This window comes from Lethenteron reissneri, chromosome 1 (assembly GCF_015708825.2).
Source record: "Lethenteron reissneri isolate LAM-NWPU_2019-01 chromosome 1, ASM1570882v1, whole genome shotgun sequence".
Classification (NCBI taxonomy): domain Eukaryota; kingdom Metazoa; phylum Chordata; class Hyperoartia; order Petromyzontiformes; family Petromyzontidae; genus Lethenteron; species Lethenteron reissneri.
Window position 1 is genome coordinate 9,143,854 of NC_083779.1, and position 12,506 is coordinate 9,156,359.

Below are 12,506 nucleotides of genomic sequence, written 5' to 3' on the forward strand. Positions count from 1 at the left end.
TCCATGATGACAGTGGCATTGCCTTTGTCGGCTGAGAGGATGACAATGTCATCCCTCTTTTTTAATTGAGCTAATTCAAAACGCTCATCTTTGCTAATGTTGCTAGCTGGCATCTTAGCGTTTTTGAGGGTTACAGAGATTTCAGATCTTGCTACGTCTGCAGCGATGTGACTCAAGCCCTTGAGAGCTACATCTACTCGAGCAATTATATCATTAACTGGTATGTGTCTAGGTGTGACTGCAAAGTTTAGTCCTTTAGCTAAAACGGATTTCAAACCTTCAGAAATAGGACTGTTACTGCGATTAATTACGACTTTGTTAACATCTAGCTTTTCAATGTGTGGGTCCGGTTTCTTGTTTGAGAGGCGGTTGAATTTGGAAATCAAGTTGTCCTTACATTTAGTCGACATAGCGGCAGCTGAAGAGGCAGTCATTTTTTCCACATGTTCCCAATCCGATGTGGACATTGTTACACTCAAAGATAAGTGTGATTTGTAGAGTGTCTTGTCTAACTGATCTAGTTCGGTGCGCGTAAGTCTGATTTTCTCTGAGATAAGAGCTAAACTAGTTCTAGACAGAATTCGTTTCGCATTAGAAGAAGTTACAGCAGCAGATGTTAGTGTAAATGCGTTTGGTATTACCTTAGAGTCGCGGCATCTCTTCAGAAAGGTGAGAGACTCGATTAGCTGAGCCTTCTTATCCCGGAGCTTGTTGAAGGATCTCAAAGTTATGTGGAAACCCTCCCCGTAGAGGCGGTTAAATTTCGATTTAAAGCTTTCGTGACTGCAGGGATTCATCTTCTTGGTTCTTTCGGTAAAGTCACGTAGAAGGGAAGTAATAAAATAATAAAAATAAAACATAATAAAACAATTCTCACGACGTTTCGGCCACAACGCAAGCAGCCGTCCTCAGGTGAAAACCAGGTCCGTCGAGGCGACAGAGTCTGAATGAAACAGCACACGGGCTTAGAGCATATATATAAGCTGGGCGCATTGACAAAGGAATTTGCATATCAACAGGAATTTAGCTCTTAAGGCTAATGGTTACTCCGACTACACAATCCGCAAAGCCATCACTCCAACCATCAAGAAGGATCCTGTTGAGGAGCCTTTCAAGACCATCACCTTACCCTACATTGCTGGGGTCACAAAAAAGATCTCCAAAATCCTGATTAAACACAAGATCCAGGTCCGATTCAACACAGTACATAAAATCCGTGATCTGGTCCCGTCTGTAAAAGATGTGGTTCCAGACATACAGTACCCTGGCGTCTACAAACTAAGTTGCCTCTGTGGTAGCAGTTACATTGGAGAAACCAAACGACATGTCTCGGACCGCATCCGTGAACATAAGGCAGACCTGAAACACGGTAGGACAAACACCTCAGCCGTGGCAGATCACTGTTACAATTCAGTGGGCTCACATGACATTGACTTCTCCAAGACAGAGGTTCTCTGCAAGCCATCTGGCTATCATGAGAGATTCGTTCATGAGGCGATCCACATATACAAACACAGAGACAATTTCAACCGAGAAGATGGATTCTGGCTTAGCAATCATTGGAAGGACGTAATAAACCATTTCGGATCTTAACTGATTGTGTTCACGTTAACGGTGACTTTCAGACCGCGTTCCACTCACTGGCATAGTGCAGTGTGCAGAGTAATGTATGGTGTCGTAATTGTACAGTAAACATATAGCAGTATGATACACATTAGGGTGGGTAGAATAATACATAGTGTTATATTAAAATGGATAAGGCAGCAACTGCAGCAGCAGCAGCAAGTGCAGCAGCAGCAGCAAGTGCAGCAGCAGCAGCAAGTGCAGCAGCAGCAGCAAGTGCAGCAGCAGCAGCAAGTGCAGCAGCAGCAGCAACTGCAGCAGCAGCAGAAACTGCAGCAGCAGCAACTGCTGCAGCAGCAGTAACTGCAGCTCCCTTTGATGCTGTTAATCCTGCATAATGCACATGCATATGCAGTACTAATTACATTCCTGCATTTCCCATAAATATGCTAAATTCCTGTTGATATGCAAATTCCTTTGTCAATGCGCCCAGCTTATATATATGCTCTAAGCCCGTGTGCTGTTTCATTCAGACTCTGTCGCCTCGACGGACCTGGTTTTCACCTGAGGACGGCTGCTTGCGTTGTGGCCGAAACGTCGTGAGAATTGTTTTATTATGTTTTATTTTTATTATTTTATTACTTCCCTTCTACGTGACTTTACCGAAAGAACCAAGAAGATGAATCCCTGCAGTCACGAAAGCTTTAAATCGAAATTTAACCGCCTCTACGGGGAGGGTTTCCACATAACTTTGAGATCCTTCAACAAGCTCCGGGATAAGAAGGCTCAGCTAATCGAGTCTCTCACCTTTCTGAAGAGATGCCGCGACTCTAAGGTAATACCAAACGCATTTACACTAACATCTGCTGCTGTAACTTCTTCTAATGCGAAACGAATTCTGTCTAGAACTAGTTTAGCTCTTATCTCAGAGAAAATCAGACTTACGCGCACCGAACTAGATCAGTTAGACAAGACACTCTACAAATCACACTTATCTTTGAGTGTAACAATGTCCACATCGGATTGGGAACATGTGGAAAAAATGACTGCCTCTTCAGCTGCCGCTATGTCGACTAAATGTAAGGACAACTTGATTTCCAAATTCAACCGCCTCTCAAACAAGAAACCGGACCCACACATTGAAAAGCTAGATGTTAACAAAGTCGTAATTAATCGCAGTAACAGTCCTATTTCTGAAGGTTTGAAATCCGTTTTAGCTAAAGGACTAAACTTTGCAGTCACACCTAGACACATACCAGTTAATGATATAATTGCTCGAGTAGATGTAGCTCTCAAGGGCTTGAGTCACATCGCTGCAGACGTAGCAAGATCTGAAATCTCTGTAACCCTCAAAAACGCTAAGATGCCAGCTAGCAACATTAGCAAAGATGAGCGTTTTGAATTAGCTCAATTAAAAAAGAGGGATGACATTGTCATCCTCTCAGCCGACAAAGGCAATGCCACTGTCATAATGGACAAAATAGAATACAACAACAAAATTCAAGAACTACTCAACGATGGCAGCTATACAAAAATAAAAAGAGACCCCACCAACAGCCTCGTCTCCAAAACCAACAACATCATTTCTGCTTCAACCGCATTAATTGATCAGACCAAACAGTTCTCGTTGAAACCTTCTGCAGCCAGGCCACCAAGATTGTACGGCTTGCCAAAGATACATAAAGAAGATACACCTCTTCGTCCCATTGTCTCTACTATCAACTCCCCCACTTACAAACTGGCTCGTTTTTTGTCCGAAATCCTACGGCCTTTCACTGGAAAAACCACCTCTGCAGTACTAAACTCTACTGACCTGGTATCGACAATCAAGGGGATTGCCCTGTCCCCAGACGACCTGCTTGTCAGTTTTGATGTGGTTTCCTTGTTCACCAAGGTGCCTGTGCCTGACACCATCGCAATCATTGAAGACTTGGTTCATCAAGGACTGAATGCTGGGGTACCCCCCCTGGTGAGACACTGCTTAACCAATACATACTTCACCTGGAATGGAACCTTCTACAAGCAGATTGAGGGCACCCCAATGGGCTCCCCCCTATCTCCGGTTGTAGCCAACATCTTCATGGAGAAATTTGAGACGGACGCCATCCAGACTGCCACTCTACGCCCGACCTTATGGAAGAGGTACGTAGACGACACTTTTGTCATCTGGCCACATGGCCGGCCTGCTCTAGACCAATTTCTCGACCACATCAATTCCATACACCCAGCCATCAGATTCACCATGGAAGTCGAAAATGATGGCAAGCTACCCTTTTTGGATGTCCTAATCAAAAGGAGACCTGATGGTTCAATGAGCCACTCTGTCTACAGGAAAGCCACCCACACGGATGCTTATCTAAAACCGGATTCCCACCACCATCCATCCCAGAAGAATTCCCTCATCAAGACTCTATATCATAGAGCCCAATGCATCTCCGACCATGAACACATTTCCAGTGAACTCAAACACGTACGCCAAGCTCTTAAGGCTAATGGTTACTCCGACTACACAATCCGCAAAGCCATCACTCCAACCATCAAGAAGGATCCTGTTGAGGAGCCTTTCAAGACCATCACCTTACCCTACATTGCTGGGGTCACAAAAAAGATCTCCAAAATCCTGATTAAACACAAGATCCAGGTCCGATTCAACACAGTACATAAAATCCGTGATCTGGTCCCGTCTGTAAAAGATGTGGTTCCAGACATACAGTACCCTGGCGTCTACAAACTAAGTTTCCTCTGTGGTAGCAGTTACATTGGAGAAACCAAACGACATGTCTCGGACCGCATCCGTGAACATAAGGCAGACCTGAAACACGGTAGGACAAACACCTCAGCCGTGGCAGATCACTGTTACAATTCAGTGGGCTCACATGACATTGACTTCTCCAAGACAGAGGTTCTCTGCAAGCCATCTGGCTATCATGAGAGATTCGTTCATGAGGCGATCCACATATACAAACACAGAGACAATTTCAACCGAGAAGATGGATTCTGGCTTAGCAATCATTGGAAGGACGTAATAAACCATTTCGGATCTTAACTGATTGTGTTCACGTTAACGGTGACTTTCAGACCGCGTTCCACTCACTGGCATGGTGCAGTGTGCAGAGTAATGTATGGTGTCGTAATTGTACAGTAAACATATAGCAGTATGATACACATTAGGGTGGGTAGAATAATACATAGTGTTATATTAAAATGGATAAGGCAACAACTGCAGTAGCAGCAGCAAGTGCAGCAGCAGCAGCAAGTGCAGCAGCAGCAGCAGCAGCAAGTGCAGCAGCAGCAGCAAGTGCAGCAGCAGCAGCAAGTGCAGCAGCAGCAGAAACTGCAGCAGCAGCAGCAACTGCTGCAGCAGCAGTAACTGCAGCTCCCTTTGATGCTGTTAATCCTGCATAATGCACATGCATATGCAGTACTAATTACATTCCTGCATTTCCCATAAATATGCTAAATTCCTGTTGATATGCAAATTCCTTTGTCAATGCGCCCAGCTTATATATATGCTCTAAGCCCGTGTGCTGTTTCATTCAGACTCTGTCGCCTCGACGGACCTGGTTTTCACCTGAGGACGGCTGCTTGCGTTGTGGCCGAAACGTCGTGAGAATTGTTTTATGTTTTATTTTTATTATTTTATTACTTCCCTTCTACGTGACTTTACCGAAAGAACCAAGAAGATGAATCCCTGCAGTCACGAAAGCTTTAAATCGAAAAGCAGTCGGCACTGTTTCACTACACATGTATTAAGGCTGTACGGTTTTTTTGTAATCAAAGAGTGACAATGTTTTATTTGTTTAGAATTTGAATGAATAAAGTAGTTATGAATTTGGTCATTTTGTCATTTTAATAACGAATTACCAATTCGGAGTTTCGCACTCTCAGAAGATGTGGGTATATATAATCATGCTCTTAATTGTATGTGCTGGCCACGTGGACAACGTCACCAGGCTCATCCCCCCTCTCTGTATTAAGTTCCCCGGCACCCCCCAAAGACTTAATCCAGCCCTGCTCCTGCCAATATCACCCGGTAAATCCAGAAACAGTTTGTTAACATGCCTCAGCTGATGTACTCTATACACTACACTATATGTTGAAGTCTTTCGCACTGTACGTAGTCAACTGCGCTAATAGAAGATGCAGGGGAAGGACAACAAACTAATCACAATACACAACTACACTATATACATTACACTATACACTACACTGTGTATATTGAACTTCTTTCGCACCGTACGTAGCCAACCGTGCTAATCGGAGGTGCGGGGGAACGACAACAAACTAAACAATACACAACTACACTATACACTACATTATGTGTGTTGAACTTCTTTTGCACCGTACATAGCCAACCACACTAACCGGAGGTGCGGGAGGGGGGCACTAATTAGAATATTTGTTTCAATCTCAGAGATGAGACTCAGGGGGTCAAACCCGGCAGAGAGAGTTTGATTTAGTGACAAATGCTGCTGGATACTATCGGTCCGGAAACTCGACAGGCCTGTGGACTACCGTCCAAGCATTTGCTTCGTGTGTGTGTGCGTGGTGTGTGTGTAGACAGAACCAAATTCTGCACGGACTGATTTCGCTGTTAAAAAAGTATCCGGCGGGAGGGGATGCCAACGCTGTTAGCGCCGCCTGCTGTTACCTTTAAAATAAAACACCATCAGCCATCAAAGACCACGCACTCAACAGCAATGCTACACAGCCGACAAGTCAATTAACTTGTTAAAATCTGAACTAAGTGCCTCTTTGTTTGTGCTGGCATGCGCTGGAAGATATGCCTTTACGTTATTGTCCAACTGGTTCGTAACTTTGTGGCCACTCCACCACCACGACTCCAGTGATGATTCGCCAAAATCCGGCGAAATTTTGGGATTGTGGTCTGGTGTATAGAGACCGAACAGATTTTATTTATTTATTTAAACGTATTTTCTCTGAAATTATTTTTTCTTGTTGCACGTACATATGTTTTTTTACCTCGTTATTTTTGCATTCATGTTTTTACATTTGCTAAATAGTAAGGGGGTGGGATTGTTTTTTGTATTATCTGTGTAGAGGTGTAATTGCGCATGGCTACGAATGTTGAGGTGTGATTATGCATGGCCACGGATGGCCAACAAACACAAGGGGCGGGGTTACGGCCGTACACAAGGGTGGCGCTCGCACCGACGTCCGCATGTGCATCCCCCACGGGCCCCCCCTCGGGGGCCAGTCCTATAAAAGGTGATGAGCTCGAGGGCTCGAGGTCGGGACTCAGCTTTAACCAGAAAAGACGGAAGACCTGCTAGAATAGGCCCCAGAGCTCCCCTGGCTCGCTGTCCTTATAAGGGCCGACCAGGGCAAGCCGGTGGCGTGGCCCCGAGAGCCCAGACGAAGCTGGTCTGGTGACTCAGGGAGCCGGGATCCCAGCTTAACCAGGGCTGGGACAGATAGCCTCCCCTAGTCCCGTAGTGGAGGAATTGGTATAGGTTAGAGGGGTTAGCTGTCGAGAATCCCTGTAGCCAAGTGACCTGTAATAACTGTGTTGGTGTAATAAATAAGTGTGCCTCCGATCCTGTCGTCAAGCCTCCATATATACTTACTACATCTGGGGTCAGAAGTAAACGTCCAACGATGGACACACGAGGGACGACACGTACCAGGGAGTCGGAGATGGAAGACGCCGCGGCCGAATCACCACCAGAGATGGCCGGGGTCGATTCGGAGCAGCCGGGGCCGAGTACGCCCGCGCCGCTACGACAGGAGGAGGGGGATGCGTCGGCCGAAGGACTCCGGCTGGCCCACTCCCGCCTGGCGGACCTGCTCTACGCCGCGGCCGCCGCGTTGGAGGAGATCACGCGGCTGGGGGCTGGAGGAGCAGCGCGGGTCGACGACGGCAGCCGGCGCGGGGCGACGTTTCCCACCACCCCGACGCGGCTCGCGGTCAAATTTCCCGCCATATCTACAGTACGAGCGGAGGGCGGGGCCGGCCCGCGTCACGTGTCTGCTGAGCGCCAAGCACAAGCCGTGACATCATCAACGCCGGCCGGCGCGTCAACATCGGAGCGACCGGCGATGCCATGTGCACGGCCCGCCCACACTGTATCATCGGCGGGGAGCGACGGAGAGCGTTCTGCGGCCACGGACGCCGCCTTACAACAGCGTCTGCCGCCTCTTAAAGAATTTGTCGGCGCTGACGGAGACTGGGGCGGCTTCAAGAGGCGGTTCATCGCTCATCAAGAGATGGCGAACTGGTCGGACGCCGAGGCCCTACGCGCGCTGCCAGCGATGCTGGACAACGACGCCCTGGCTACCCTCACCTCGGCGCCGAGGGAAAAGCGCGCCACTCTACACCTGGCGTTGCAGCTGCTGTCAGCCGTCTATGGGCCGCCTTCGGACTGCAGGCAGCTGTTCCACGATCGGAGTCGGGGCGCCAACGAGTCACCCCTGGCCTTCCGGACGGCCCTCCTGGCTCTGGCGAAGGCTGCTTTCCCAAGGATGGACGAGGAAGGAGTGGATGCCATGGTGGCCGAGAAGCTGCTGCTACTCGCTGACGAGCTGGACGTCAACGTCCTGGCTCAGGACGACGCGGAGATGTCGTCCCTGCTGGTCGCGCGCCACATCCACGGGGGCTTGCGGTCCCTGCGTCGAAAGGCGGCAAAGGGGGCGGCCAGCCATGCCATGGCGGCTACCGCCCTCCCATCGGAGGAGGTCTGCGGGGTGGAGCGGCGAGGGGAATGGAGAGCGGCGGCACCACAGGCTCGGAATGGACCGAGCCGCCAGGAGCAGCCCAGGACATCGGGGGCGCTCACACGCTGCTACAACTGTGGCCTGCAAGGCCACGTTGCGTCAGGATGCCGGGCTCCCCGTCAGCGCGGGGCGACACCTCGTCAGGACGCCACGCCGTCTCCTCCCAAGCTCCAGCAGAGAAATACGGCGAGTCGCGGCACCTCACACGTTTGGCCCACGCACACATCCGACACACACTCACGCGCTCAACCAAACAGGGCTCCAAATTCCCCGTCCGTCGCGCGCGATTGTTCTATAATGCGGCGAGCGCTCCAACCGGGTCAGTGGTCGGAGCTCGCCCATCGTGTCGTTGCTGCGTCGGCGGGATCATCGGTTGTGGTCGGTCATATTGATGGGGTAGAGGTGCGGATTTTAATTGACACAGGGGCATCGGCGACCATTATATCTGATTTGATTTATAACATCCTTCCCGTTCAAAGTCGTCCCTTGCTCCCTGTTGACGTGCCATGCTATGCTGCTAACGGGGGCTCGCTGGGCATTATTGGGCAAATCCGCGCCACTATCTGCATTGGAGACATTAAATTATCCGGGCCTGTTTTGGTTTCCTCCTCACTCGCGGTTCCGTGCCTGTTGGGGACGGATTTCTTGGCCAAAATGCCCATCCGCATCCTGATTGACCAGGGGTGCATTGAGCTCCCATCGGGCCGACGCGTTACATTTTTGTCTTCCCCCACCACGGAGCGCCGGGCGTTTGCCACCGTGCAGGCGCTCGTGACAAAAACTGTGCGCGTACCTCCGGGGGCTCAGATGCTTGTCCCTCTTAGGTTGCGTCGGCCGTTTAATGAAGGGGTTGCGGATCGGGGGGTCTTGTTGGGACCATCTCGGGCCGGGGTAAATGGACCCGATTTGCTCGCGGCTCAGACCATGGTGAGAGGGGATGGGGACCCCTTCATTGCAGTCCTTAATGTGGGATCGCGAACGGCCGTGGTTCCTCAAGGGACCGTGCTTGCACACGCAACGCCGGTACCCTATGAGGAACCACTCGTGGGTCAGGTATCCACCGATCCTCCGTCACGACCGCATTCGGACTGTGATGACGGATGGCTGGATGCGCTTTGCGCGGGTTCAGTGGACCTGTCCGACTCGCAGCGCGCGCAGCTGCGAGTTCTCCTGAGCGAATTTGCTGACGTTTTTAGTCAACACAAATTTGATATTGGTTGTACTAAATTGCTGCGACACCATATTGACACGGGTGACAGCGCGCCAATCCGCCAAAATCCCTTTCGGTTGAGTCCCGCCGAAAAGGATCATGTCAAATCGGCTGTTGATGACATGCTAGCCGCCGATATCATTTCCCCTTCCAACAGCCCGTGGGGCGCGCCGATCGTTTTGGTGAAAAAACATGACGGCTCACTGAGATTTTGTGTCGACTTTCGGCGTCTCAACAAAATCTCTGTGGCAGATGCGTACCCGCTTCCTCGGATGGATGAGTCGCTCGACGCCTTGGCCGGTGCGCGATTCTTTTCCACCCTCGATTTGCTATCAGGATTCTGGCAGCTTCCTCTGGATGACGAATCAAAACCTAAGACTGCTTTTCGTACACCGCAAGGTCTCTTCCAATTTAACCGCTTGCCGATGGGTTTACATTCTGCGCCGGCAACTTTTCAGCAGTTAATGGAATTGGTCTTGGCAGGTTTGCAATGGGATTCGTGTTTGATTTACTTAGACGATGTCATCGTCTTTAGCAAATCCTTCGAGGAACACCTCCAGAGGTTGCGTGCTGTTTTTCTCAAAATGCGGGCTGCCAATTTGAAATTTAAACCACAGAAGTGCCATTTACTCCGCGAATCGGTGCGATATTTGGGTCACATTGTTGGGCGCTCGGGGATATCCACTGATCCCGCCAAAACGGAATGCGTCAGCTCCTGGCCGACTCCCACCTCTGTGGGAGAGGTCAGGAGTTTCATTGGGTTCGCGTCGTATTATCGGCGATTCGTGGCTGACTTCGCTACGATTGCGAAACCATTGCATGCCTTGACGTCCAAGGGAGTCAGGTTTCATTGGGGGCCGGAGGAGGAGGCTTCTTTTCGCGCCCTCCGGAATGCTTTGGTGGGGGCTCCGCCGTTGAATTACCCGGATTTTTCACAACCCTTCTTGCTCGATACAGACGCAAGTAACACGGGCATCGGGGGCGTGCTGTCCCAGCTCATTGGGGGCGTAGAGCATGTGGTGGCTTACGGTAGTCGGGTACTGTCTCCAGCCGAACAGCGGTACTGCGTTACCCGTCGGGAATTATTGGCGATTGTTTATTTCATTCAGCAGTACCGCCCGTATCTGTACGGTCGGCGGTTCACCGTCCGTACAGATCATGCGGCCCTACAATACGCCCTGCGGGTTCAACAACCATCGGGCCAGTTGTCTCGATGGTTGGAGATTCTCCAAGACTATGACTTTGTCACCACATATCGTAAGGGTCTCCGCCACACGAACGCTGACGCCCTGTCGCGATTGCCACCTACTTCGGAGTGCGCGTGCCTCTTGGGTTCGGGGCGTTGTAGGTCTCCGAACGTCACCACCGATTCGGTCCTCGTGGCCGCTGCCGATGCGCCTTCAGTTTCGGGTCCTATCGAGCAAGAAGGGAGGGATTCGTTGCTGGGGTTGTCGGTCGCGGAATGGGGTCGCCTCCAAATGGAGGACACCTCCCTCCTCGCTCTGCACCGTCGCGCCGGGGGGGTTGGCCAGGGGGTGGAAAACGTTGACTCGTGGGGGTTGCTACATCTGTGTACGGAACTGGATGATCGCGCAGCGTTGTGGGATCAATTTGCATGAACGACGCTTCTATAAAATACGAATTTTGATGTGACGTCACATTTCTCAACCCCCCCCCCCCCCCTAGTCACACATCGTCACAAATGTCTGACCCCCTTCCCCCTAGGTGCGTGACGTGCTGGATGCAATTACCAGCGAAACGTCGTACAACTCAAATTGTAAATGTTGTGGTTTCACGCTTCAACACACCGGTGGGCTAAAGCAGTGAACTATTTTGTCTTTTGTCAACGTGACACTTTTTTACTGATTGGCCGTGTCGGGTGGTGGAGGGTTACGACACATTTATAAATAACGCGATCTAAACCCAAAAACGTTGATTATGAATATTGGTCGCGAAAGCTTACGTGTTAATCATTCATGATAGTCGTGTCACTTCTGAAATAAACTACATGGCTCAGTGGGGCCTGACCTGGGGAAAAACTGTTTAAAATGTTTTTTATTTTAGTTTGGTAAAGTAAAATAAATGTTTAGTTTCGTTTTAGTTACATGCACTTTGAGGATGAAAGACTCAATTAAGCTTTGTTAAATAATGGAGAAAACTTGTATTAAAATATTTGCATTCTTTGAGCTGTAGTCAAACCAGCGACCTCAGGATCTCTGCATCTCCTGGGGAAAAAAGTTTTCGATCTCGTTCGTCCGTTCATCGATCCGCTTGTCGTGATCAGGGTCGTGGCGGCCACGTGTTGAGTGGTGACGGTCCACGCCTCTCCCTTTCTCATGGCGACAGACCCTACCCAGCTCTTCCCTGGGCCATAGTTTAGTGTTCGTTCGGTAAAATAAAAACAGCAAACAAATTTATTTTTAGCTAAATGTACTTGGAGGAAGAAAGAATACACATACGTTGTTATTTTTAGAAAACAAAAATTGTTACAAAAATAATGCCTCCTTCGAGCCGGAGTCGAACCAGCGACCTAAGGATCTCGGCACTTCCTCTACAGTCCTCCGCTCTACCAACTGAGCTATCGAAGGCGCCACGACTGTTGCCGCCCTACACTCCCTACTTAAACACAACCACCCTACTCGACGTCACCACTTACAGGTCTCGCCGTCATCGGTTTACATATTTAATATACATTAATTGTGATCGTTGCCGAACAGAGTCTTTGCTCGCTGGCGTTGTTGAACAGCCACCCGTTGTTTTACCCCATCGGCCTTTAATCTCCCCAAAGAGCCGTGCTGATAGGCAGCTTCGCGTTACGTCATCACCGCCGCGTCATTGGCGATCCGCCCGCCATCTTAGTGAAGGACACGCGGGGGAGTGGAGACGGGGGAGGGGGGAGGGGGCGAGGGGAGGGGCCGCGTCGCCGCCTCCCCCCGAGGGCCTCCCCCTACCCAAGATGTCCGCGCGAGCTTCGGGTCCCATTCTTTTTTACGAAATG

General features: G+C 50.0%; 1 non-coding gene across 1 annotated transcript; it reads right to left on the reverse strand.

Annotated features, from left to right (window-relative positions):
* Positions 1-12,010: 12,010 nt before the first annotated feature.
* On the reverse strand, positions 12,011-12,096 carry TRNAY-GUA (transfer RNA tyrosine (anticodon GUA)). Its single transcript is given in 2 exon segments — positions 12,011-12,046; positions 12,060-12,096. It is a non-coding gene; the product is annotated as a tRNA-Tyr (tRNA).
* Positions 12,097-12,506: the final 410 nt, after the last annotated feature.